We start from the raw sequence: 25,026 nt of genomic DNA on the forward strand, positions 1-25,026 counted from the left end.
AGCAAAGTTCACGGCAACAGTTTTTTTGAGATGCTCAAGGAATTTTCTTGTTGACTTTCTGGAGTGGCAAAGAACAGTAAGATCTGTTTATTCTGAGAAAATCTTAAGAAAGTTAGCCAAACTTTTAGCAGAAAAGTATCTAGGAAAGCTTCACCAGAGTCTTTCTCCCCAACAACAATGCTCATGGTCATTTGTCTCATTAATCAAACAAGGGTAATTTTGCAAGAATTTTGATAGGAAACCACTAGGCATTCACCTTACAGTCCTGATTTAGCTCCTTCTTACTTCTTGTTCCCTAGCCTTAAAAAAATCTTTAAAGGGCATTCATTTTTCTTTAGTTAATAATCTAAAAAATATTATATTTACATGGTTACATTTCCAGAACTTGCCATTCTATAAGAAAGGATTAAAAAGCTGTCATCACTTACAAAAGTACATTGAACATAGGCCGGCGCCGTGGCTCAATAGGCTAATCCTCCACCTTGTGGCGCCGGCACACCGGGTTCTAGTCCCGGTCGGGGCGCTGGATTCTGTCCCGGTTGCCCCTCTTCCAAGCCAGCTCTCTGCTATGGCCAGGGAGTGCAGTGGAGGATGGCCCAGGTGCTTGGGCCCTGCACCCCATGGGAGACCAGGAAAAGCACCTGGCTCCTGGCTCCTGCCATAGGATCAGCGCGGTGCGCCGGCTGCAGCGGCGGCCATTGGAGAGTGAACCAACGGCAAAGGAAGACCTTTCTCTCTCTGTCTCTCTCTCTCACTGTCCACTCTGCCTGTCAAAAAATAAAAAAATAAATAAATAAAAATAAAAAAAAGTACATTGAACATGATAGAGATGATATTGAGAAATAAAGTTTTTATTTCTTATTTTTATCTTCTAATTCTATCTTCCATGGACTTGTTAATGTCTCTTGTATTACAATTTGTATTCACAGTAAGATGACATATTAGGAATCAAAGGTTAGGGCTGCTCTAAAAGGATTTCCAAGAGATAAGAAATTAAAAGAATTTTTGTATCCATAGCCCTAGAATATATTGAGCAAATAAGAGAAGCTCATTTAAACTTTTTAAAATGAACATATGAAAAGTAACTCTTTTTCCTTGTAGGGAAAGGAGGTCTTAATTCAATAAAAACATGAAGTAGAGTCATTTCAGGAGGCCTAAATTATTATGTCTAGAAAATTTCACTTCTTATAAACTTGCTTAGTTGAAAAGATGGCAAAAATGAAACAAACTAAAACATATATGCATCTGATAGGATAAAAGGAAAAACTTTAGAGTACCACATTGAGAGATACATTCCTCATCAGAAATAGTAATAGAAGAGCAACTGATGGAACTCTGGTAATTGGAAATGATGTACTCTCCGTATCACAATCCAGCTGTCAAAGAGATGTCCCGAAAGAAGAGAAGCCATCCTTTTAACATACTACACAACCTATGGAAACTCTCAAAACAATGTCAGAGGAATCTAAGCTGGAGTTTATTCTTCAGTGTGAGATTTAAGAATAACTGATTTATTGGAAGATTATGAGAAAATCACGTATCAGCAAAGAACTCAAAAAACAAAGATGCTGTTTCAGATGCCCTCATCCCATATCAAAGTAACCCCCAAGCCTCAATTGCACTCCTGATTCCAGCTCCCTGCTAATGTACACCCATGGCTGGCAGCAGGTGCTGGCCCAGAGGTGAAGTGCCCTGTTGACTTTGAGAGTAGAGAGCAGTTTGTTCTTGTCTATCAGAAATAGACTACAATGTAAAATGACTGAATGGAGAAACAGGCAGATTACAAATATGGGTGATAAATTTAAAAAGAGAACAAAAGTCTATCAAGTAGGAAAATAAACTGGTACTATAAAGGGAAGGGAACATAGTTGATTAATCCTAATACTCTTTGTTTCAATATACTCATGATTATTAAGCAAAAATACCAAACTGTTGCCTTTTAAAATGTCAAAAAATTATTTAAAATAATTTTCTATTTCTCAATTCTTGCTACACCTGTGATATTAAAAAATCATATAAATATAGAACATATATTTAGCTAAAGTAATACTCAATGAATTGAGAAATCTAATCCCAACTTCTCCAACCTTACCCTCTATAATACTTGCTGAATTCTAATAAACTTGAATTATTTCCTTTCTTTCATACCACATTCTTTCATGTATGTTCAACTGTGAAGTGAAGTTCCCTAAATGGAATGACCTTTTCCTCTATTTTATTTTTCTGTGCTGGAAGTAGCCTTTCACTTTACATGCATTTTTCATTTTTGAAGGCTTTATGATCATCTCTTTCCTCACCCAAAATCTTGGGTCTCAATGTCATGTAGGGAATTTTCTTAAAGGTCATATCATATTCAAAAAGTCAACCAAAAAATGACAGAAATTATATTAGGCAAAAGCAATAATTATAGAATATGGGGGCTAGTGCTGTGGCTTAGTGGATAAAGCTGCTGCCTGCAGTGACTGCATCCTATATGGGTGCCGGTTTGAATTCTGGCTGCTCCACTTCCTATCCAGCTCTCTGCTATGGCCTGGGAAAGCAGTAGAAGACAGCCCAAGTCCTTGGGCCCCTGCACCCACATGGGAGACCCGGAAGAAGTCCAGGCTCCTGGCTTCAGACAGGCCCACCTCCAGCCGTTGTAGCCATCTGGAGAGTGAACCAGTAGATAGAAGACCTCTGTCTGTCTGTCTCTCTCTCTCTCTCTCTGCCTCTGCCTCTAAATTTGCCTTTCAAATAAATAAATAAATCTAAAAAAAATAATTGTAGACTATGAAGACATCTCAGAGATCATGTACCACCTGTCCTCATTTCAAAATAAAAAAGCCGGGGGTGGGGAGGAGGGCTGGTGTTGTGGCCATTGCCAAAGCAAGCAGTGCTGGCATCCTATATGGGCACCAGTTGGAGACCTGTCTGCTCCACTTCCAATCCAGCTCTCTGCTATGGCCTGGGAAAACAGTGGAAGATGGCCCAAGTCCTTGGGCCCCTGCACCTGCATGGGAGACCTGGAAGAAGCTCTTGCCTCCTGGCTTCAGATTGGTCCAGCTCTGGCTGCTGCAGCCTTCTGGGGAGTAAACCAGCAGATGGAAGACTTCTCTCTCTCTCTCTGCCTTTGCTTCTCTGTAACTCTCCCTTTCAAATAAGTAAGTAAATAAATCTTTCTTTTAAAATGCCTTGTTGGAATTTAGATCCAGCTCTGTCAACAATAATTTTATTCCAAGACATCAACAACCTCCAAATCAACACTGAGACCACAGGAGTGAAGAGAAAAAAATCACTCATGAAGGCAACTGATCATAAGGGTACTGGGTTCTGCCCACTACTTGCATAGGTTTCTAGGCTATCCCTAACTAAAAAGAAATTAACATTCAAGAACAACTTAGCAAACATAATTATCTATGAAGCCACACTTGTGATAACATAAAATTTCCACTCTTTTTCTATGTACTTCTGTTCTGTCTTGTTTGAGCAGGAAACATATGTATCACTCAAAACACTTGAGACTAGGATGCTACAGCTACTGGGAAAAAAATTAAAATTGTACAAAAGGTTCCAAAAATTTATGGAAAATAAATATCAAATATCAAAAATATCAAAAAACTATGCATGCTGGTCCAGGCCAAAGCCAGAAGTCTGAAACTCCATCCAGGTCTCCCATGTGGGAAGCAGGGGTCAAAGCACTTCGGCCATCTTTCACTGCTTTTCACAGGTGCATTAGCAGAGAGCTGAATCAGAAGTGGAGCAGCTAAGACTCAGATCAGTGCCTCTGAGAGATGCCAGTGTCGCACAGAGTGGCTTAACCTGCTGTGCCCCAATGCTGGACTTACACTGCCCATTTTTAATCACTCTCATATATGAACAATAATGAGGTAATTATAAGAAAGCAAGATGTGAGGATCCATTATGGCTGAATAGTGAGAAGCCACACTGACCTCAGCTGCAGAAAGACAACAGAAAACAAAGGATAGCTAGAAAAAGATATAACATGCAAATGGAAACCAAGAATGAATAGGAGTAGCTATACTCATATCAAATAGACTTTAAATCAAAAACTAAAAAAGAGACAAAGAAGGACATTATATATAAGAAGATTGATTCAGCAACAAAATGTAACAATCACAAATACATATGCACCAGATTACCCAGATGTATACAGCAAACATTTTAGAATGAAAGGGAGAGACAGACTCAAAAACACTAATAGTGGGGGACTTCAACACCCCTCTGTCATCAATGGACAGACCATCCAGTCAGAAAATCAACAAAGATACAACAGAGTTGAACAAACAGACCTAACGGACATTTACAGAACACTTCACCCAACATCTACATAATACACATTATTCTCATCAACACATAGAACATTTTCTAGGCTAGACCACATATTACGTCACAAATCACAAATCAAGTCTCAGTAAATTTAAAAAGACTAAAATTATATCACGCATCTTCTTAGATCACAAATGAATACAAATGGAAATCAACAAGTAGAGCAGAACATTTACAAATACATGGCAATTAAACAATGCTATTGAATGACCAATGGGTCATTGAAGAGATTAAAAAGGAAATCAAAAGCTTCCTTGAGTTAAATGAAAATACATCATATCAAAACCTGTAGGATACAGCAAAAGCAGTATTAAGATGGAAGTATAGTGTCAAATGCTTACATTAAAAACAATAGAAAAGTCTCAAATAAATGATCTAATGTTGCATCTTGAGGACTTAGAAGAACAAGAAAAAACCAAACTCCAAATTAACAGGAGGTGAGAAATAATAAGGATCAAAGTATAAATAAATGAAATGGAAATGGAAAAGAAATACAAAAGTCAATTAAAAAAATGGGTTTTTTGAGACAATAAACAAAACAGACAAACCCTTAGTCAGACTAACAAAGGGGGGAGGGGAGAAAAAACCCAAATAAATAAGATCAGAGATGAGAACGGAGATCAACTCCACACAGAGAGCAACTATATCACCTCCCAAGTTTCTTTGGTTAAGTAACTTCTGTTACTGGACTAAGCTAAGAATTATATAGACACTGGGTTCAATAATTAATACTTGTCCCACAACACAAATAGCTGGGTGCCCAGAAAAGTGGCAAAGACAATTTTTCACCAATATCCAAAAAGCAGAGGAATATGATACTGGACTGTTGAATTATTCCCTATACCTACCCAAATAAACTGCTTACAATTTACAAAATAATTTCTACCTAGGATATTTTGCCTTAATTACCAAATAAGACTTAATAATACAAAGGGACTTTTCTTTTTACATATTTAACAAATGACATTTTAAGTATTTAAGAAATGATTTAACTTTTTAAATACAGAAATCTAGGAGCTGACGCTGTGATAGTACAAAGCCTCTGCCTGTGGCACTGGCATCTCATATGGGCACCGGTTGGTGTCCTGGCACCTCTTCTTCCAACCCAGCTGTTCATGGCCTGGGAAAGCAGTGGAAGATGGCCCAATTGCTTGGGCCCCTGCACCCACATGGGAGACCCGGAGGAAGCTCCTGGCTCCTGGCTTTGGATCAGCCCAGCTCTGGCCATTGAAGCCGTTTAGGGAAAGAACCAGCGGATGGAAGATCTTTTGACCTATCTCTCCCTTTCCCTGTCTCTAACTCTGCCTCTCAAATAAATAAATAAATCTTTAAAAATAAATAAACAAATAAAGCACAGAAATCTAAGAAGGGAAAAAAAAAAGCATTATGCACATGACCACAGAGAATCAGTTTTAAAAAGCAAGTTTCAGGATTCTTCACTCTGATAAACTTGACTTATTTCTCCTTAACTTTTTAGGTTAGGTAAGTAACAGAGAACTACTCATGCTATTAAACTGAGAGAATTATTTTCTAATGGGCTTGTACAGCATAAGGACGGAACTGCTGTTTACAATAATTTGCGGCTGTTAGAGGGTAAATAGGCTTAATGAAATCATTGGGAATATTGAAGCAGAATTGCCTGGAGTATTTTTAAATACTTATATTAATTACGGTATGAAAAAAGGTTTAATTAGAAGTCGGAAAATAGTGTGAAAATGTAATTGGTCTTTAATTCTGAGTCAGATTTTTAGATTCTCTGAACATTATAACATATTCCTGAGTACACTTACCAACAAAGAGGACTCTGCACAGCTATAATGAAGTGTCTAGATTACCATATGTCTCATAAGAAAAAGGAAAAAATGATTTTCCTTAGTTTGATCCAGTTTGGGTTTAGTTCAATTTAATTCAAAATACTTTGTAAATTTACTACATGTAAAACACCAAAATGGATGAAGAGTAAATTTAAAAGCCCTCATTATTTTGAAGAAACTTATCTAGTGAGGCCATACATAAAAATAATACAAAGAGGGGCTGGCTTTGTGGCCCAGCGGGTTAACACCCTGGCCTGAAGCGCTGGCATCCCATATGGGTGCCAGTTCGAGACCCGGATGCTCCACTTCCAGTCCAGCTCTCTGGTATGGTCTGGGAAAGCAGTGGAAGATGGCCCAAGTCCTTGGGCCCCTGTACCCACGTGGGAGACCCAGAAGAAGCTCCTGGCTCCTGGCTTCGGATTGACGCAGCTCTGGCCATTGCGGCTATTTGGGGAGTAAACCATCGGATGGAAGACCTCTCTCTGCCTCGCCTCTCTCTCTGTGTGTAACTATGACTTTCAAATAAATAAATAAATAAATAAAATTAAAAAAAAAAATAATACAAAGAAAAATGCAGTAAGTACTACACAACAGCACTATGGGAATTCAATGGACTCGCAGGAATTTAATTGAGCATCAAATATTGTCACTTGAGGAAGAGCCTTACTACCTGGAGGTTCACAGGCACTAGATGCATATTATTCCTTCATCCAGATAAAATCACTAGGCAATTGCCTCAGTTTCTACCACACAACGTCAAAACTACTATCTGTTTGGTTCCTAAAGCAAACGGAGCAGCCCTGAATTAGCAATATAGAACATTAGTACTCTAGTACTCTAGGCTCTCACCCAAACCTTGGATGAGATAGGACATTTAGAAGGCATGCTTAAGGGCCAGGTGGCTATCCACTTCTTTAGGCATTCAAAGTTACAAGTCCAAGTCAGACTCTAAGAAGGCTCAGCCTCCCTCTGAATGACTTTAACAGAATTGTGTATCACCAACCAGATGAAAAGACAAAAAGTAAAACAATTTACTTACAGTAAAAAACAATCAAAAAACCAAAAACTACACTTAATGGAATATCATGTTCCTTCCCGGCGCCGTGGCTCACTAGGCTAATCCTCTGCCTGTGGCACCAGCACTCCAGGTTCTAGTCCCGGTTGGGGCGCCAGTTCTGTCCCGGCTGCTCCTCTTCCAGTCCAGCTCTCTGCTGCGGCCCGGGAAGGCAGTGGAGGATGGCCCAAGTGCTTGGGCCCTGCACCCACATGGGAGACCAGGAGGAAGCACCTGGCTCCTGGCTTCGGATCGGTGCAGTGCGCCGGACGTGGAGGCCATTTGGGGGGGTGAACCAATGGAAGGAAGACCTTCCTTTCTTTCTTTTTTTTTTTTTTTTGACAGGCAGAGTGGACAGTGAGAGAGTGAGAGAGAGAGAGAGAGAGAGGTCTTCCTTTTTCCGTTGGTTCACCCCCGAAGTGGCCGCTACAGCCGGTGTGTTGCGGCCGGCATACTGTGCCAATCCGAAGCCAGGAGCCAGGTGCTTCCTCCTGGTCTCCCATGCGGTGTAGGGCCCAAGGACCTGGGCCATCCTCCACTGCACTCCTGGGCCACAGCAGAGCTGGACTGGAAGAGAAGCAACCGGGACTACCATCTATTGCAACCATTTGGAGAGTGCACCAGTGGATAATAGATTCTCTCTCTCTCTCTCTTTCTCTCACTCTGCCACTCTTTCAAATAAATAAATAAATTTTTAAAAGAAAATAAAGGGATTAAAGTATATCTCTGAATCTCAAAAGTCTACAATGGAAACTATAAATTTACTTAAGAATTATCTCAAAATTCTTTATATTCAGAAGCAATGCTATCTGAAACAAACATTATTTTAAATGTACTCTTATTCAAAAACTGTGTAAAAATATTAAATAATAAAGCTAAAATAAGTGGTTAAGATAATGAAAGGAACCTACTTCTAATTATAGTTTCAATTCTTGCTCATCAGCTCTTACAAGCTTTTAATTAATAAATAAAAATAACATTGACATTCTCTATGTGAGATAATTCATTAAATTTAGCTTACTAGTGAAACATTTTAAATTTAAATGACTGGGATCACTATGCTTCACTAATAAAATTCTAGGAATTGAATAATAATAAATAAAAATAATAATAAAATTCAGGGAATTGAAGACTCAAAAAGAAACCGAGCAAAAACAAATGCATAATTACCTAATACAGAGCACCTATGGTTGATGAAAAGGCAAATAATGAAACTTCTATACATGTACAGCATCCCTTGGATAATCTTAGTTGAAGGTAGGCAGATATTTAATGTATTAGCAGTACAGGTTTCTAATGTAGAGAACATGTGTGGTCCTGCACGTTTCTGTAAGGTGACTAGATTCTTTGCTTTTTCAAAAATAATCAGTAAATTTTTAAAATGCCTTGATGTCAATGCACAATAACATTTTTCAGAAATGTTTACATGTTGAGAGAGGGAGGATTCTTTTATAGTCATACTGAATTAGATAAGCATGAACCATTCATCTAATCACTATAAGACAATGTGACTGCTTTTTCATGTATATTTTATGGAGGTGATTAAATGCATTGCGGAGGGGGATAATCACAAATAAAATAACAGATATATTGCTAAAGTCACTATGGGACCCCAATTTAAAAGCAAAGTAAAGGGGCCAGTGTTATGGTGCAGCGGGTTGTCCACGAAGCCGGCATCCCATACATAAGAGCTGGTTTAACTTCTTAAGTGGCTTTTCCACTTCCAATCTATCTCCCTGCTAATGGCCTGAGAAAGCAGCAGATGATAGCCCAACTACTTCAGTTCCTGCCACCCTTTTGGGAGACCTGGCTGGAGTTCCAGGCTCCTGGCTTCGGCTGGGCCTGGCCCTGCCATTCCAGCCATTTGGGAGGTGAACCAGTAGACAGAAGATCTCTCTGTCTCTCCCTCTCTCTCTCTAATTGAACCAAATAAAAAAATAAATCTTAAAAAAAAAAAAAAAAGAGCCGGCGCCGTGGCTCACTAGGCTAATCCTCCACTTGCGGCGCCAGCAACCTGGGTTCTAGCCCCGGTTGGGACACCGGATTCTGTCCCGGTTGCTCCTCTTCCAGTCCAGCTCTCTACTGTGGCTCAGGAGTGCAGTGGAGGATGGCCCAGGTCCTTGGGCCCTGCACCCACGTGGGAGACCAGGAGGAAGCACCTGGCTCCTGGCTTCGGATCGGCGCAGCGCCAGCCACAACACACTGGCCGTAGTGGCCACTTGGGGGGTGAACCAACGGAAAAGGAAGACCTTTCTCTCTTTCTCTCTCACTGTCTAACTCTGTCTGTCAAAGGAAAAAAAAAAAAGCAAAATCCCAATCTAAATATCCAGATTTTCCCACAGTGATCTAGGCATGTGTCCTTCAGGTTACTTCATTTTCTACATCCTATAAAAAACCCTGGAGGTCAGCATTGCAGAGTAGGAGGCTAAGCCTCCACTGGCAGTGCCAGCATCCTATACGGGTACCCATTAGAGTCCCAGCTGCTCCACTTCCAATCCAGCTCCCTGCTAATATGCCTGGGAAAGCAGTAGAAGATAGCCCAAGTGCTGGGGTCCCTCCATTCATGGGGGAGACCCAGAGAAGCTTCTGGCTCCTGGCTTCGGTCTGGCCCAGACCTGGCCATTGTAGTCATTTGGGGAGTGAACCAGTGAATGGAAGCTTGCTCTCTGTCTCCCCCTCTTTCTCTATAATTCTTTCAAATAAATTAAAAACAAACAAACAACCCTATTTCAGACAAATACTCTCACAATTACGGAATGGAACCGTATCAGTCTTTGGGAGGGGAAAACATTAGGCGCAGTGGTTAACCAGCTACTTGGGACACCCACATCCCATATCAAAATGCTTGGGTTTGAGTCCTAGCTCTGCTTCTAATTCCAGCTGCTTGCTAATGTGTACCACAGTAGGCAGCAGGTGATGGCTCAAGTAGTTGGTCTCTGCCACCATGTGGGAGACCCAGATTGGGTTCCAGGCTCCTGGCTTCAATCTGGCCCAGCCCCCGATGTTGCAAACATTTGGGAAGTGAGCCAGTAGATGGAAGATCTCTGTCTCTGTCTCTCTACATGTCAAGTAAATAATAATAAGGGAATTTATAAAGACCCTTGAAAAACAGATGGGAATGTCTGTATTAACTGAATCTGGGGGCATCAGTCAAAAATGATATCAGATCAAATTTGAATACTTTAGCCTCTACAAAAGCATGCATATGTTACACTGCAATGATGTAAAAACATTATGCATTCTCTTAGACTGGTGGACTATGGTGATTTCTCCTTTTTTGTTTTATTATTAAATTTCTGAGTGGCAAGAGCTTTTGAAATTAAAAAGTATTTAAAATTGACCATATGGTTATCTGTTAATAGTTTAGACCACTTGGTAAGAATTCTATAGAAATATGTAAACCTCACAAAAACTACAAAATAGTTTATAAAAGATCTAAAAAACGACTATCTAAAAAACAACTCTAAGGTCAAAAGTTTCAGAAACTCTTTACATCAGAAACTCTTCTACATCATCTTTGGAGTTTAAGAAAGATACTTCATTCAGATCCACTAATTTTGGAATTTCCAATCAAATTTTTGCTAGTTGCTTTCAATAATTACAAATTAAAAATTATTTTTAATATTCCAAATATATTTAAAATTCCAAAATAAGTTTTTTTCCCATTTCCTAAAACTGCAACATAGTCACATACAATTAATCTGTCTTTTCAACAAAAAAAAACAACACTGGGAGTTTAGACTCGTGGTTGACACCTGCATCCCATATCAGAGTACCTGGATTTTGTTCCTAGTCCTAGCTCCTGACTTCAGCTTCCTTTTAAGGCAGACTATGGAAGGCAACAATGATCCTGGTTCCCAGCTTTGGCCCTGACCCAGCCACTATTGCTGTGGATATCTGGGGAATGAACGAGTGAATGGGAGCTCATGCTTTTCTCTCTCAAGTACATAAATAACATTAAAAAAAAAAAAAAAACTAAAAGGGACAAAATTAGGATTTTAAGTCTCCAGTACTAATACTAGATTAATTCTGGATATCATGTATTAACACCAGTTTCTAAAGTAAGTTTGTTATTATAAAACCTTTTCCAAACATTTGCAAGAAAGGGAAAAATCACAGAGATTAATTTTTGCAGAAGTAGGGAACTTATAAGAGCATTCCTATGCCACTTTAGTTTGATATAGTGTTAGAACAAGGAGCAAAATGCAAATAACAGATATCTTTAACTACAAAGGACTTGCATATTTTCTTAGTAAAAGGTATGTCTGGGATTGGAGACAATTTATTTCAATCTGGCATAGGGTTTGACAGTTTAAGAGTAAAAGGGACATGCAAAAGATCATGGTTTTATTATGTAGCAAGAAGATATTTTAAACCTTAGATGATTAATGTTGGTTGGAAAATTAAGCAAATTTGGACTTCCCTTACACTGTCCATTACACACTTGTGTGCTATTAAATGCCTGTCACATGCCATGAACTGATGTCAAGTTCCTGGCACTTCTCTGATTCAGATATAACTAACCTTACAAGGGAAATAAAGAGAACTCTTTAGGAAGGGTTGTGAAATGTGAACAGGTAGCTGCTGTGGAAGCTTTTAAAGGAAAGATGTGTACTTGAGTATAAAAAAGAACAAACTCATTTTACCTTGTTATATTTCAGGAGTTTTTTTTTTTTTAAATTAAGTTTCCACCAAACTCATTTAAAAACATTTCTAATATATAAAGGTTAGCAGAGACAGCCATATACACTTTAGTAAAGACCCACCCAAATATAGTTTATTTTCTAGATATAATTATAGATACAAGTTTTAAAATGGTGATTAAAATAAAATGCTGTGTTTCAATTTACCTCTCTCATGGAGAAATGTATTCTTTTACTATTTCAGGTGAAAGAAGTTAAGTAAAAGAAGAAACACCAGGAATCAGGTACTCCCTGGAAAAACACTGACACAGACCAACTTAATGAACATCATTTTCTATCTGAGTAAAACAAAAAACTCCCCATCAACAGAAAATATCTCTGCTTCACATGTTAGGTAATCCTTGCTACTGGGAAATATTTTTACAGCAGCTTTTAGAATCAAGTCTGTACAATAAGGTCCACACTGTTTTGCACCCATGGCAACCAAAACACACTGCTGATTAAACTTTCAAAGAAAAACTCTTCATTCAAAAACAATTTCACTTGTTAAATGAGGAATGGGGAAGGGATGTGCAGATGATGATCGGGATCAATTAAAAGTAACCAGACAAGGGCAGAGGATTAACCTACTGTGCCACAGCGCCGGCATTCCATATGGGCGCTGGTCCTAATTCTGGCTACTCCTCTTCCAATCCAGCTCTCTGCTGTGGCCTGGGAAAGCAGTAGAAGATAGTTCAAGTGCTTGGGCCCCTGCACCTGTGTGGGAGACTGGAGGTAGCCCCTGGCTCCTGGCTTCGGATCGGCACAGCTCCAGCCATTGTGGCCATCTGGGGAGTGAACCAGCAGACAGAAGACCTTTCTGTCTCTCCCTCTCACTGTCTGTAACTCTCAAATAAATAAATAAAAATATTAAAAAAAAAGTAATCAGACAAAATGTTATGCCTCTATTTAAAGGAAGATCTGAAGGTAACTTAACTTCATTTGGGGCAAGGAATTATCTTGTATCCTCACAGAGATAATACCAAAAGGGAAAAAAAGGTGGAATTATAAGTAAGATTTAATAATAGACACCATGGGCTGGCACTGTGGCATAGTGGCTTAAACTGCCATTTGCAATGCCTGTATTTCATCTAGGCACCCATTCAAGTCCTGGCTGCTCCACTTCCAATGCTGCTTCCTGCTAATGAAACTGGGAAGCAGCTGAAGATGACCCAAGTCTTTGTACCCACATGTGTACCCACATGGGAGACTCTGAGGAGTTTCAGGCTTCTGGTTTCGGCCGGCCCAGCACTGGCTATTGTGGCCATTTGGGTAGTGAAACTGTAGATGGAAGATGTCTCCGTATCTCCCCTCTCTGTAATTCTAATAAATAAATAAATCTTAAAAAAGATACTAGACTCCAACTGATATGGTCACCTCGTTTCATCAGTCTTATATAACATGCAGAAGAAATTTCAATTTCTCATGTCTTATAAAAAGTTAAAATCCTCATAGCTTTCCCAAAAAATTCATGTGAGAAATAAATTCACTGCATGCAGGTACTAAAATAAAGTATTCTAAAATATCAGAGCTATATTTTTATGTATGCATAGTCATGAAAGTGTAAGAATTCAAGACACACACTGGTTAACTGAATCGGAAAGAAAGAAAAGAAGTGGTCAATTATGCACAGGAATAATCTTACTCTTACATATAAAAGCACATCAAGAAATAACTACCACTCACACTTTTACTAAATTTACACCACATAACTTTCACAGACAGTTCTGACTGATAAATACACTCCAACAGTACTCATACTGAAACAAAGGTGTTTTGAATAAATATACTTTCTCTGGTTAGAGTATTTTTATAATCAGAAAAGATGAAATTCTAAGAAAAATTATTGATAAAGGATTCATGATGACACATCACAAGCAAGAAATCCTTCCTGATGCTTGAGGCAATGCATGGTACAGTAATTTGCCTTACCTGCAATGCAACCTGGAAAAGCTGAACTTCAAAAATACCAACGGTATAGTTCACTGATGAGAACTATAAATAAGTTTCCTTTCACCAGAAAGTAAAAGCAGGGAAGGGGAAAAAGAATCCAAAATCACATTGTGGGATCTTTAAAGAATGACTCATATATGAGAGGTAAACTCTGAGGACTTGTAAGAATTATCTTATGAGACAAAAGGGAACGGGAAATGAAAAAAAAATCAACCAACTAAGAGGGAAAAAACATAAATGTGACATAAATCGACATATGGATACACGGAACTTCTAAATAGTGTGTAAAAGAGAATTGGAAGATGCTGAGATGGTGGAAGTTGTGCAAGAAAGCCAGCTTCATAGATCATATTCTAAGAAAGGTAGATATTCATTTCGTTAGAAGAATTAAAATCTAGTATTACTCTTCATAGGCTCACATTTCTTACATATCAGGAGTTGAAATAAATCAAGGGTGTGGTCAAACTGAACAGGAAGGAAACTTTATGCACCCCAAAAGTAAGGTTCAGATAAGCACACTTAGGCCATTATAAAATGTTATAACCAAGTTTTATTTCAGAAATCTGCTAAACTGGAGGCATACAATGACCTAAACACACATCACTTTCAACTCCTTTTCCTTGCAAAAAAAAAAAAAATCATAAATGAAGGTGCAAAAGGAGCATTTCTGAGGTCAAACAAAGTAACACGTAGCAGAATCTTAGGAAAAGCTACATTTAATTTTCTTTTAAGCTTTAGTTTTTAAGTTAACCCAAACCATTCAGTGTCATTTATGCCATAATAAAGAAACCTTGGCCAACATTAATCCTCAAAGCTGCTTTTAGAAATGGCAGTCCTTTCTCCTTGGCCTACCTTACCACATCCTACCAGATGGTTTGTCCCCATTCTCCTCCCAAGAGGAAAGTCAAATAAAAATCACACCCGAAGAGGATTCGGTGTGAGAGTCAGCTGTGGGAAAATGTAACTAAATGGTAATGCCCATTTCCAGCCGCTTCATCGCCTGTGCAGTCATTAATAGCCAGCTTCGTAGATGCCTACGCAGCTCAGCCAACTGCTGAAGGAAAGTGGGGGTGGAGAAAGGTCCTCAGTATAAGTTGTCGGTGTTGGCGCTCCGAGGGGTCTTGATCTTCTCGATGTTTTTCAGGATTACGTCATGCAAGGTGGCATACTGGTTCCGCACGTGCAGCAGGATCTGGCGCACGCTCAGGTACTCGTTTTCATCGACTTCCGCCACCGTGCGGCGATAATCTTCCACTTGCGGGTACTTCACGATCTTGGATACCAACTTGGCCCGGGTGTTGTAGTAGGTGGAGAAGCGGCGCAGATAGGAGGCCGCTGTGCTTTCCACGGTCCAGAGCTGGTCCACTGTGTCTTCCTGGATGGACACTCCGAAGTTGTTGCCATCCTCCACCTTCGGGATGAGCAGCTGCACCCACATCCGCACCGTGTTGCATTTCTCTCTCAGCAGCTCGATCTCGGGTTTCACCCGCTCAATCAGCTCCACCAGATGCTGGTTGCTCCGCAGAAGCTGTCCCTCCCCGCCGGGGAGTACAGGTACCTTCACTGGGGACTGGGTCTGCAGAGGTGACGGATCCCGGTTGGGCCCATCCCCCACGGTGTCGGGGGCAGTGGGGGGCTCCGGGGCTGGCACCGAACGGATTCTGGACAGGTCCTGCAGGCGCAGCTCCTGGACCCGACTATCCAGCTCTGACAGCTTCTGAGGGAAGAAGGTGGACACCAGATCCTCGGCCTCCTGGGCGATACGGGCCCGAAACGAATCTACTTTCCCTTGCACATCATGCTCTAGCTTCAGGGGCAAAGCCATGGCCTCTAGAGGCTTCAAGAGTTGGGGTTCACACAACCTGGACTTCTCCGTTTTCGACAGGTTGGGTGTGGGCCTCCGCCGCTGCCACCACCACCAACTCCCAACAGACCACGCCGGAAATGACGTCCCAGGGCTCCCAGCAGCCCTCGCGGCAGGACAGGAAGCCGCGAGCCTGACCGCGCACTACCGTTCCAGATGCCTTCTGTAGGAATATGTCCGGCTTCAACTTCGGGTGCCACCAAGGCTGGTGCCAAAGCATCGAGGAACACGTCTGGGAGACACTGGCAGACCTGGTTTCCTGACCCGCCACACCAGTACTTACCAGCTATTAGGTAGTTACGGCAGGAAGCTTGAACATGAAGACAGTTCCAAAAAATGTCGCTTCAGGGTTGTGAAGACTTGTGGTGACAAGTCGGTATACTTTACGTGGGAGACTGACGAAAGCTACACTCCCTGGATCCAGACTTAAATACGATCTCCAAAGCAAGGCTCACTTCCAGGCAGTGGTAAACCGCACCTTCCCAGGTAACCTGCGCCTATCCATGCTCTCCCCGCAGAAAATAAGTGGTTCACTTCACTGTGGTATTTTAATCAAATTAGCAAACTTCTGAGCTCTATGGCCTACTTCCTACAGTTTTTTGTTTAAATTATGAATGTTAAGTTATATGACTCTTCTTAAAACTTATGCACCCCATGAGAGACCAGGAGAAGCACCTGGCTCCTGCCACCGGATCGGCGCGGTGCGCTTGTTGCAGCGCGCCGGCCGCAGCGGCCATTGGAGGGTGAACCAACGGCAAAGGAAGACCTTTCTCTCTGTCTCTCTCTCTCACTGTCCACTCCTGCCTGTCAAAAAAACAAACAAACAAACAAACAAACAAAAAAACTTATCTTTTTGGGACAGTTAACAAAATTTGAATCTAGATGCCACATTAAAGTATCAAGGTCAAATTTCTTGAACTAGATAAATGTGGTCATGGAGAGTATATTCTTGTTTTTAGGAAATATATACTACAGTGCTAAGGAACAAAATGATGGATGTATTTAATTTACCAGTTCAGAAAAGTCAATTTGTGTGTGTGTGTGTGTGTGTGTGTGTGTGTAGAGAAAGAGACTGAGAGAAAATGCTGAAAACTGATGAACCTGCATAAATGCTATATGGGAGCTGGTATTACTCTTGCAACTTATCTGTAAGTTTGAAATTATTCCAAAATAAAATTTGACAAAACTATCTTTTCCCTAAAGACTTCCATAGTTATACAAATTCTGAAACATTCTGCACCCTCATCCTATTTATTTATATTTATATTTATATTCATTTCCTTCCACTGAAATATTTTCCTTTAGTTCTATACAACACCATACTGGAGCAGATGTGGTGGTGCAGTGGCTTAAGCTGCTACTTAAAACACTGGCATCACATGTCAGAGTGCTGGTTCGGATTCTCTTTGTCCCAGTTCCAATCCAGCTTCCTGCTAATGCACCTGAAAAAGCAGCCGATGATGTTCCAAGTACTGGGACCCTGGGACCCACACTGGAGACCCAGATGGAAGTTCTGGCTCCTGGCTTCAGTCTGGCCTGGACCTGGCTATTACAGCCATTTGGGGGAATGAATCACCGGATGGAAGGTATCTCTCTTTGTTTCTCTCTGCCTCTCCTCACCCCCTCAACCCCCACCAAGTGTGCATCATTCTGCCTTTCAAATAGATAAATAAGTAAATCTTTTAAAATATGCCTTTGTTAATGTGTGACATGTTAATAATGACATGTTAATAATGACATAAGTTTATGTCAAAAAGATTATTCTGGCGGGCCAGTGCTATAGCATAGTGGGCTAAGCTTCCATCTGCAGGCTGTAATCTCATATGGGTGCTGGTTCATGTCCTGGCTGCTTCTCTTCTGATCCAGCTCTCTGTTAATGGCCTGGGAATGTGGTGAAAGATGAATAAGTGCTTGGGCCCCTGCACCTGTGTGGGAGATCCAGAAGCTCCTGGCTTCGGATTGACACAGCTCCAGCCATTGCGGCTATATGGGGAGTGAATCAGCAGATGGAAGAACTTTGTCTCTCCCTCTCTCTCTGTAATTCTACCTCTCAAATAAATAAATAAAATCTTTAAAAAACAATAGTGATGGTAGAGTACAAGACAGCTTTGGAAAGTAAAATGAACAGTGGCTGGTGATAGTTTTCAATATGGAGAAATGAGAAAAAGTAGGATTCAACACTAAGTAACAATTTTTTTTTTTTTTTTTGCTTAGGGAAAGAATGTGTTCCCATTTATAATTACATTAAACCTCCCCCAAAGTGGAATATTAAATGTATTTTACACACATGTTTAAGCTCAAGCTACAGAAATTTAGATAGGACTGTCAGAAAAGGAAAATCTTGAAACATTACCACAATTCTTCTTCATCTTGATTTTCTTCATAATTTGACTATAAAATATTACAATGGAACTATTATGGAAATTCCTTTTTATATCCAGTATATCCAGAACAACTTCAATAGTATATATAGTTTAACAAACAGTTACTCTGTTTTCAAAAAGTATTTCCGGTTACTTTTTTAAAGAAAGGAATAGGGGTGGAGGCAAGGGGGTATTGTGGTGCAAGAGATTAAGCTGCATCTTGGGATGTCTGCCTTCCCATATTAGATGCTGGTTTGAGTCCCAGATATTCTGCTTCTGATCCAGCTTCCTGCTAATGGCATCCTGGAGATGTCAGAAGATGGCTCCAGTGTGTGAGCCCCTGCCACCCATGGAGGATGCCCAGATGGGAGTTCTGAGCTCCAGAGCTATTCCAGTTCTGATTATTGTGGACATCTGGGGAGTGAACCAGTGGATGGAAGGTTCTCTCTCTCTTTTGATCTGCCTTTCAAGTAGACAAAAATAAATATTTAAGGAAATAAAGAAGTGGGGAAGTTTCTTTCTACTTACATTATGACACTAATTAATGTATCTATTTGTGAGGATTTGAATTATTTTCTTTAGCTGTCTGATGAAAGAATATAAAATCCTTTAGGGGGTTCAGCTGTTCTTTGTGTGGTATGAGGTAAGAGTTTTATTTCTTCATAATAGCTCCTGTCCTTGTTAATTAGAATAACAGTTGATAGCAAAATAATAGCTCCTAGTTTTTCTTCCATCAGTCATCAGCAATCAACAATTTTTTAAATTATTTAATGCACTTGAATTCCTAGACTTAACTCATGAAATTAATACTGAGTGCTAACAAGTGGAGGAATGCCAGGGACCACTGTACAGAAGTGTGCTCTTGTTCAGGTCAGTTTCTCTTATGCCCACATCTCAGCAGGCTTCATTACACAGTGGTGCCAATAACTGACACACCAGTCTTCCTTTGGGAACACCACAGACTTATGGATTGATTTATCTTTAATATATTCTCCGAAACTATGGCCCCTGAATAAGGGATTCTGTGGTCCTATGAGTAAATTACATTTTTAGAACATTTGAAGCAATTTTGTCAGTTATTGGATATAAATGTAAACTTGAGATATGGATTGGATTTAATTCTTAAATACATTTTTTTCAGTTATTTACTTATTTCTTCCTCCCTCCCTTCCTCCCTCGCTCCCTCCCACTTCAGATCACCTCTCCTCTTTTTCTTTTTTTTTTGACAGGCAGAGTTAGACAGTGAGAGAGACAAGAGAGAAAGGTCTTCCTTTGCTGTTGGTTCACACTCCAATGGCCGCCGTGGCCGGCGCGCTGCAGCCAGCGCACCACACTGATCCGATGGCAGGAGCCAGGTACTTATCCTGGTCTTCCATGGGGTGCAGGGCCCAAGCACTTGGGCCATCCTCCATTGCACTCCCTGGCCACAGCAGAGAGCTGGCCTGGAAGAGGGGCAACCGGGACAGAATCTGGCACCCCAACCGGGACTAGAACTCGGTGTGCCGGTGCCGCAAGGCGGAGGATTAGCCTAGTGAGCCGCGGTGCCAGCCACCTCTCCTCCTTTTTTAAGATTTATTTATTTAACTGAAAGGCAGAGTTACAAAGAAAGAAGGAGAGAGAGAAAGAGATTTCTGTATGCCAGTTCACTCCCCAAATGGCCACAACAGACATCATTGAACTGACATCATTGTAGGCAGTGGCTTAACCCACTGTGCCACAATGCCAGCCCCTCACTGCTTTCTTTGTGTATAAAAGTTAGGAGAAATATAATAAATAGGACTAAATCTAGATAATCGTAAGTCTTCAGTGGGTAGTAATATTTATCTCCTAATATTTATGAAATTCTTCATATTTGAATGGCAGTAGATCTTAAATTGCCTAGCCCAGTAAAGCCATTTAGCACTTATGCACAATAGCCACATTAGAATGCTTAGATTTACAATACAGTTAGAACGCTGCCAGAACCAATTCCTAGGGGTGACAATATGTCACTTCCGCTTCCTTTATTCTTTTTCTTAGACTGCTGCAAGTAAGGGTGTACAACAAACATAGAAGTAGTTTTCTGTAGTGTCTCTTCTAAACTGTAACTGCCAATTCAGTATGTCCATAATTCACTCTCCAAATCTAACATGCATACACATGCCTTTACATGGAGAGAAGTGGCAGTACAGCACAATGGTAAAGCTATGAAGTTAGCCTGCTAGGTTCAAATCCTGGCTTTTTTACTTACTAGCTGTGTGACCCTAGCTAAGTTATGTAATCACCCTGCATTTCATTTTCCTCATCTATAAAAATGAGCATTATAAAAACAGCTATTTCATAAAAGGTATTTTGAGGATTAATAGTTAATACATATAAAAGTTAGCATACTGTCTTGAGCATAATCGCTCAACAAATATTTAATGTGCAAATATTAATACTGTCAATTTATGACAGTTTTGTAGTTGTAAGGCAAAATATAATGTTTCTAGAATTCAGTTTTATGTGTACTATATAGACATTTAATAAACATAAGTCAATGCTGGAAGGGAATTTCTTTAAAGGGAGTTAACTTCCTTTAAAAGTAAAAAACCCTCTTCTCAATGCCTTGCGCAAACAGTCGCAGCACTCTCTTCCTGAAATGCAAGTCTGAGCATATTTCTGTCTAACACAGAGTAAGAATCCAATTCTTTAGGCACGGCCCTTCAGTTCCATTAGGATCTGGAGCCTGCCATGTTTCATTTCCACAGCCTACTCTACATTCCAACAACAGTTCTCATGAGACCTAGGCATTTACACATTGACCTCTCTGTGTGTGAAATGACACACCACCTCATCTTCCTCCCACTCTGTACCATTTCCATCTTTCTATGATCAATTCAGAAACTGTTTCCTCAAGAGCCTTCCCCGATAGTACCTCCTCCTTTCTCAATGAAGTTAGTGCTCTCGGCCCAAGTTAAATAGTACATCAGTATCGGCCTCATAAAACTGTTGAAAGGATTAAATAAAATAACTTGTATGAAACAGCTAGGACAGTAAAGGCTTCATAAATAGCAGTAGTTTTATTTGTAATCTTAGAGAATTCTGCATTATATCTTTTTTATAGTTCCTATTACTGTGTAGTAATTTTGGATTTACAAGTCACTTTCTCCACTATCATAAATTCCTTGAGAACAAGGATTTTAGCTTATTTGTTTTTATGTATTCTACAGTAGCACTGTGTCTTGTAACAGTAAGTGTTTAGTGAACATTACCAAATGGGTAAAAAAATTAATGGTGAAAAACAGGATAAAATTTTATCAGACAGGACCTAACTAGTAGAAGAGATGGGACTTTCAAGCAACTTATCTTTTCCTTTTCATATAAAAATCAATTTTGGAAATCTTTCAGCAGTCTTCTGGGCTGATTTAAAAAGGTTTTATACAGAAAGAATAGTAAATATATACCCTTTCTCTCATCAACAGCAAATGGAGTTTTACATTCTGCTTTTGAATTTGGTTGTACACCAGATTTCTACTAGTTATAATATTGCTCAGTTCTAAAAAAAAAAAAATAGCCCTCACTTAAATAATCAGAGTTCGTCTGTAGAACAGTAGTTATGCAGTATTACATGTTTGTATAAAATGAACTTACTGGGGAGTACCAGAGAGGTACACACAAGCAGAAAGGGTGATGCTGGCTCTGACTCATGCTCCTACTGTTTATTTATAGCTTCTTATTAGTATGAGATTTGTTTTATTTGGCAAAAATACAAGATTTCAACTGACCGAGAGAGGAAGATGTAAGAAAATGCCTAAGCATAAAACTTCTGCAACTGAATAATAATCTGTAACTTAGTGCTGTATCAACAGGCTCCCCAGCGGCTGGTGCAAGCTGAAACCACTCCAGAATTACCGATGTCATGAGCTACAAACTTTACTGCTAAAAGTACAGTAGTGATTAACCAAAGATCTTATTCCTTTACAGGCGCCTCCAGTTATAAATTCACTCGCTGGGGCTAGATTTTTAGATCAGTGTATAAAACTATTTACAATGAGTTCCTAATTTATTTTAATAATTGTCAACCAAAATCGTAGTCAACAGCTAATTTAAAAACACAAGCCAAATAACTTTAGAATCTTCAAGCTGAAAAAATGTAGCTTCCCAATGTTTATTTAAGATTACTCTCTGCTCTCTTACCCTGAGTTTCCTTCTTGACACTTAACCACAAATTATTCAGTTACATATTTATTTACATGTTTGTTTATCTATGTCTCTAGAAAGTAAGCTCTGAAAGAATAAGGATTTGTTTTGTTGACTGTTGATTTTTTGTAGTGAGAACAGCCAGGAACATTATTGCTATTGAAATATGTCACTGGGTGAATGACAGTTAAATCAATTAGATCTTTTGATTAAATAATGATTCTTTGAGGATAGCTTCAGTTGTAAGAGCCTTTTTACTTTAATTTTTGCTCAGTGTCATGCTCTCTATCAAAACCATGAATATCCGGTATAGCAAAGGGAAAATATGATTCGTTTACACTCATTAATTCTGAAATATGGTTTTCAGGTTTTTTTTAAATTATTATTTTAATTGTACAGATCAGGGGAGTACAGAATTATAATTCAATATATGTGTTCAATGTGTAATCATCAAATTAGGTTAGTTACCATTCTGTCTTAAACATTTTGAAAACTTTTAACACTTAATAATTATACTGTGTGATATGTCAATAAATATGTACTGTTCAAATTGGGTAATTAGCCTTTCCTTTTCTTTATTGTTGCTTTATGTTTGGAGACTCAGCTCCTATGGAAGAGCTTTTTAAAAATATATATAATACAAGTAGACAGTCACACCTTAGTATGAATAAAGGTTTTTGGATAATAAAATCAATTCTTAAAAGGTTTAAGGAAATAAATCTGTATTCTCACATTTATATTTTCTCTTAAACAACAACAAAAAAGGCTTACTAGTTTAAAAAATACTTTCAGTATTTGCCAATTTCATTCACCTTTTTAAAATAGGGTTTATTTTATAAAGGAACTATATATGCTTCTAATCTTTACTAAAAAATAAGAAAAACAAACATAACTAAAAAGCTGACTCAGAAGTTTTAGATCTAAGTGAAGTGCTTCATAAAAATAAATCAAAACTATATTACAAACTGAATTCAGATTATCTTAATTTTTTATCTCTTAGTAACTTGTGTACTGTTATTATGTATGAAAATGTAGCAGGCTGGGCGGTGCCGCGGCTCACTAGGCTAATCCTCCGCCTGCGGGGCCGGCACCCTGGGTTCTAGCCCCGATTGGAGCGCCAGATTCTATCCCGGTTGATCCTCTTCCAGTCCAGCTCTCTGCTGTGGCCTGGGAAGGCAGTGGAGGATGGCCCAAGTGCTTGGGCCCTGCACCCACATGGGAGACCAGGGGGAAGCACCCGGCTCCTGGCTTCAGATGGGTGCAGCGCGCCAGCCGTAGCGGCCAATTTGGGGGTGGGGGGTGAACCAATGGAAGGAAGACCTTTCTCTCTCTCTCTCTCTAACTCTGCCTGTCAAAAAAAAAAAAAAAAGGAAAATGTAGCAGGCTTCATCTGATAATAAGAAATGAATCACAACCTTGTGCAGTTACATCTATTAACAATTACTAAACCTATGCTGATGTGACTTTTTAAAAATCTGTTTACTAGGGTACTTCAAAAAGTATGGAAAAGTGGAATTAAAAGATGAATTGTTTATGCAAAAAATTTGAAATTCCTATACAGTTTTTTCATAACACACATTTTCCATAAACTTTTTGATGACCCCACATGATTATGTGTGTATGCTACTAATGCTTCATTTAAATACAGACTGGCTTAGTGCTACAAATGAAAATGATGCTTATTACATCTTCTGGATGAACTCGTATCAATCCTATGGTTCCTGTGTGGTGTCAATTTGGAAAATTTTCACTGAAAACTAAGGTATTTCTTTTCCAGTTAACTGCTGCCCTAAATCCACCCAAGTGATTGTGATGTGGTCAATTTGAACAAGCCCTAAAAACAGCTGAAGACCTGGTGTCTGCTGTTACTCCACATTCTGTAATAATCAAAGGCTCTAGTTTCTGTAGGCATGTGAAATGAACATTTAACTAGAAACATTACAGGAAATACTTAAAAGATCCCCAAAATCACTTTTTCTAAAGGCTATTAGAAGAGATTTTAAACTGTTGAAGGAGATCCTATCTGTTTGGAAGAGCCCTTCCAAATTTCTGATCTCTCAGGGCCAGTTTATGGTGCAGCAGGTTCTGTCACCACCTGTGATGCTGGCATCTTATATGAGCTCAGGTTGAAGTCCCAGCTACTTCACTTCCAATTCAGCTCCCTGCTGATGTGCCCAGGAAAGCAGTTGAAGATGGCCCCTGCCACCCTATGGGAAACTAAGATGGAGTTCTAGGCTCCTGGCTTTGGCCTGGCCTAGTCCTGGTTGTTGTGGCCAGCAGATGGAAGATCTGTGTGTGTGTGTGTCTCTTACTCTCTCTCTCTCTAACTTTGCCTTTCAAATAAATAAATCTTTTAAAAAATTTTTTATTTCCCTGCCTCCCAAAAGGAAAAAGGTAAATCACACCCTCATAAATCTAGTGATACAATGGATGTAATGTGATGCCACTATTGTAAAATCTTGTCATTTTAATGCTTTTCCAAATATGCAAACTATCTGTCTGCTGATGGATAACAGAAAAAATTAAATTAAATTGAATTTTTCTGGTGAGTTGGAAGGAGAAGGGTTGGATCATGGATGATTTTTGCTAAATTTAAACAAACTCTTCCCTCCTTGTCTTATCGATTCAAGAGTTCTTCATACAGTAGCCCTATACTTCAGAGGTCAATCTCCTGATGATAGGGAAATAAACATATTGAACACCTACTGTGTGCTGAGTACAGTGCCAGCACTTGATTTATTACTTCGCTTAAATGTCTCAACACCCCAAGACGTAACTTTATATTATTCTATTAGAGATAAGGACACCG

The 25,026-nt window shown here is 39.5% G+C and overlaps 1 protein-coding gene and 1 pseudogene across 1 annotated transcript in view; both read right to left on the minus strand.

Moving 5' to 3' along the window:
• Positions 1 to 25,026, minus strand: part of ATF6 (activating transcription factor 6) — a 218,895-nt gene that overhangs the window by 76,138 nt on the left and 117,731 nt on the right. The window lies entirely within an intron of this gene.
• On the minus strand, positions 14,139 to 16,531 carry LOC127493554 (proteasome activator complex subunit 3 pseudogene; annotated as a pseudogene).

This window comes from Oryctolagus cuniculus, chromosome 7, assembly GCF_964237555.1.
Source record: "Oryctolagus cuniculus chromosome 7, mOryCun1.1, whole genome shotgun sequence".
Lineage (NCBI taxonomy): Eukaryota > Metazoa > Chordata > Mammalia > Lagomorpha > Leporidae > Oryctolagus > Oryctolagus cuniculus.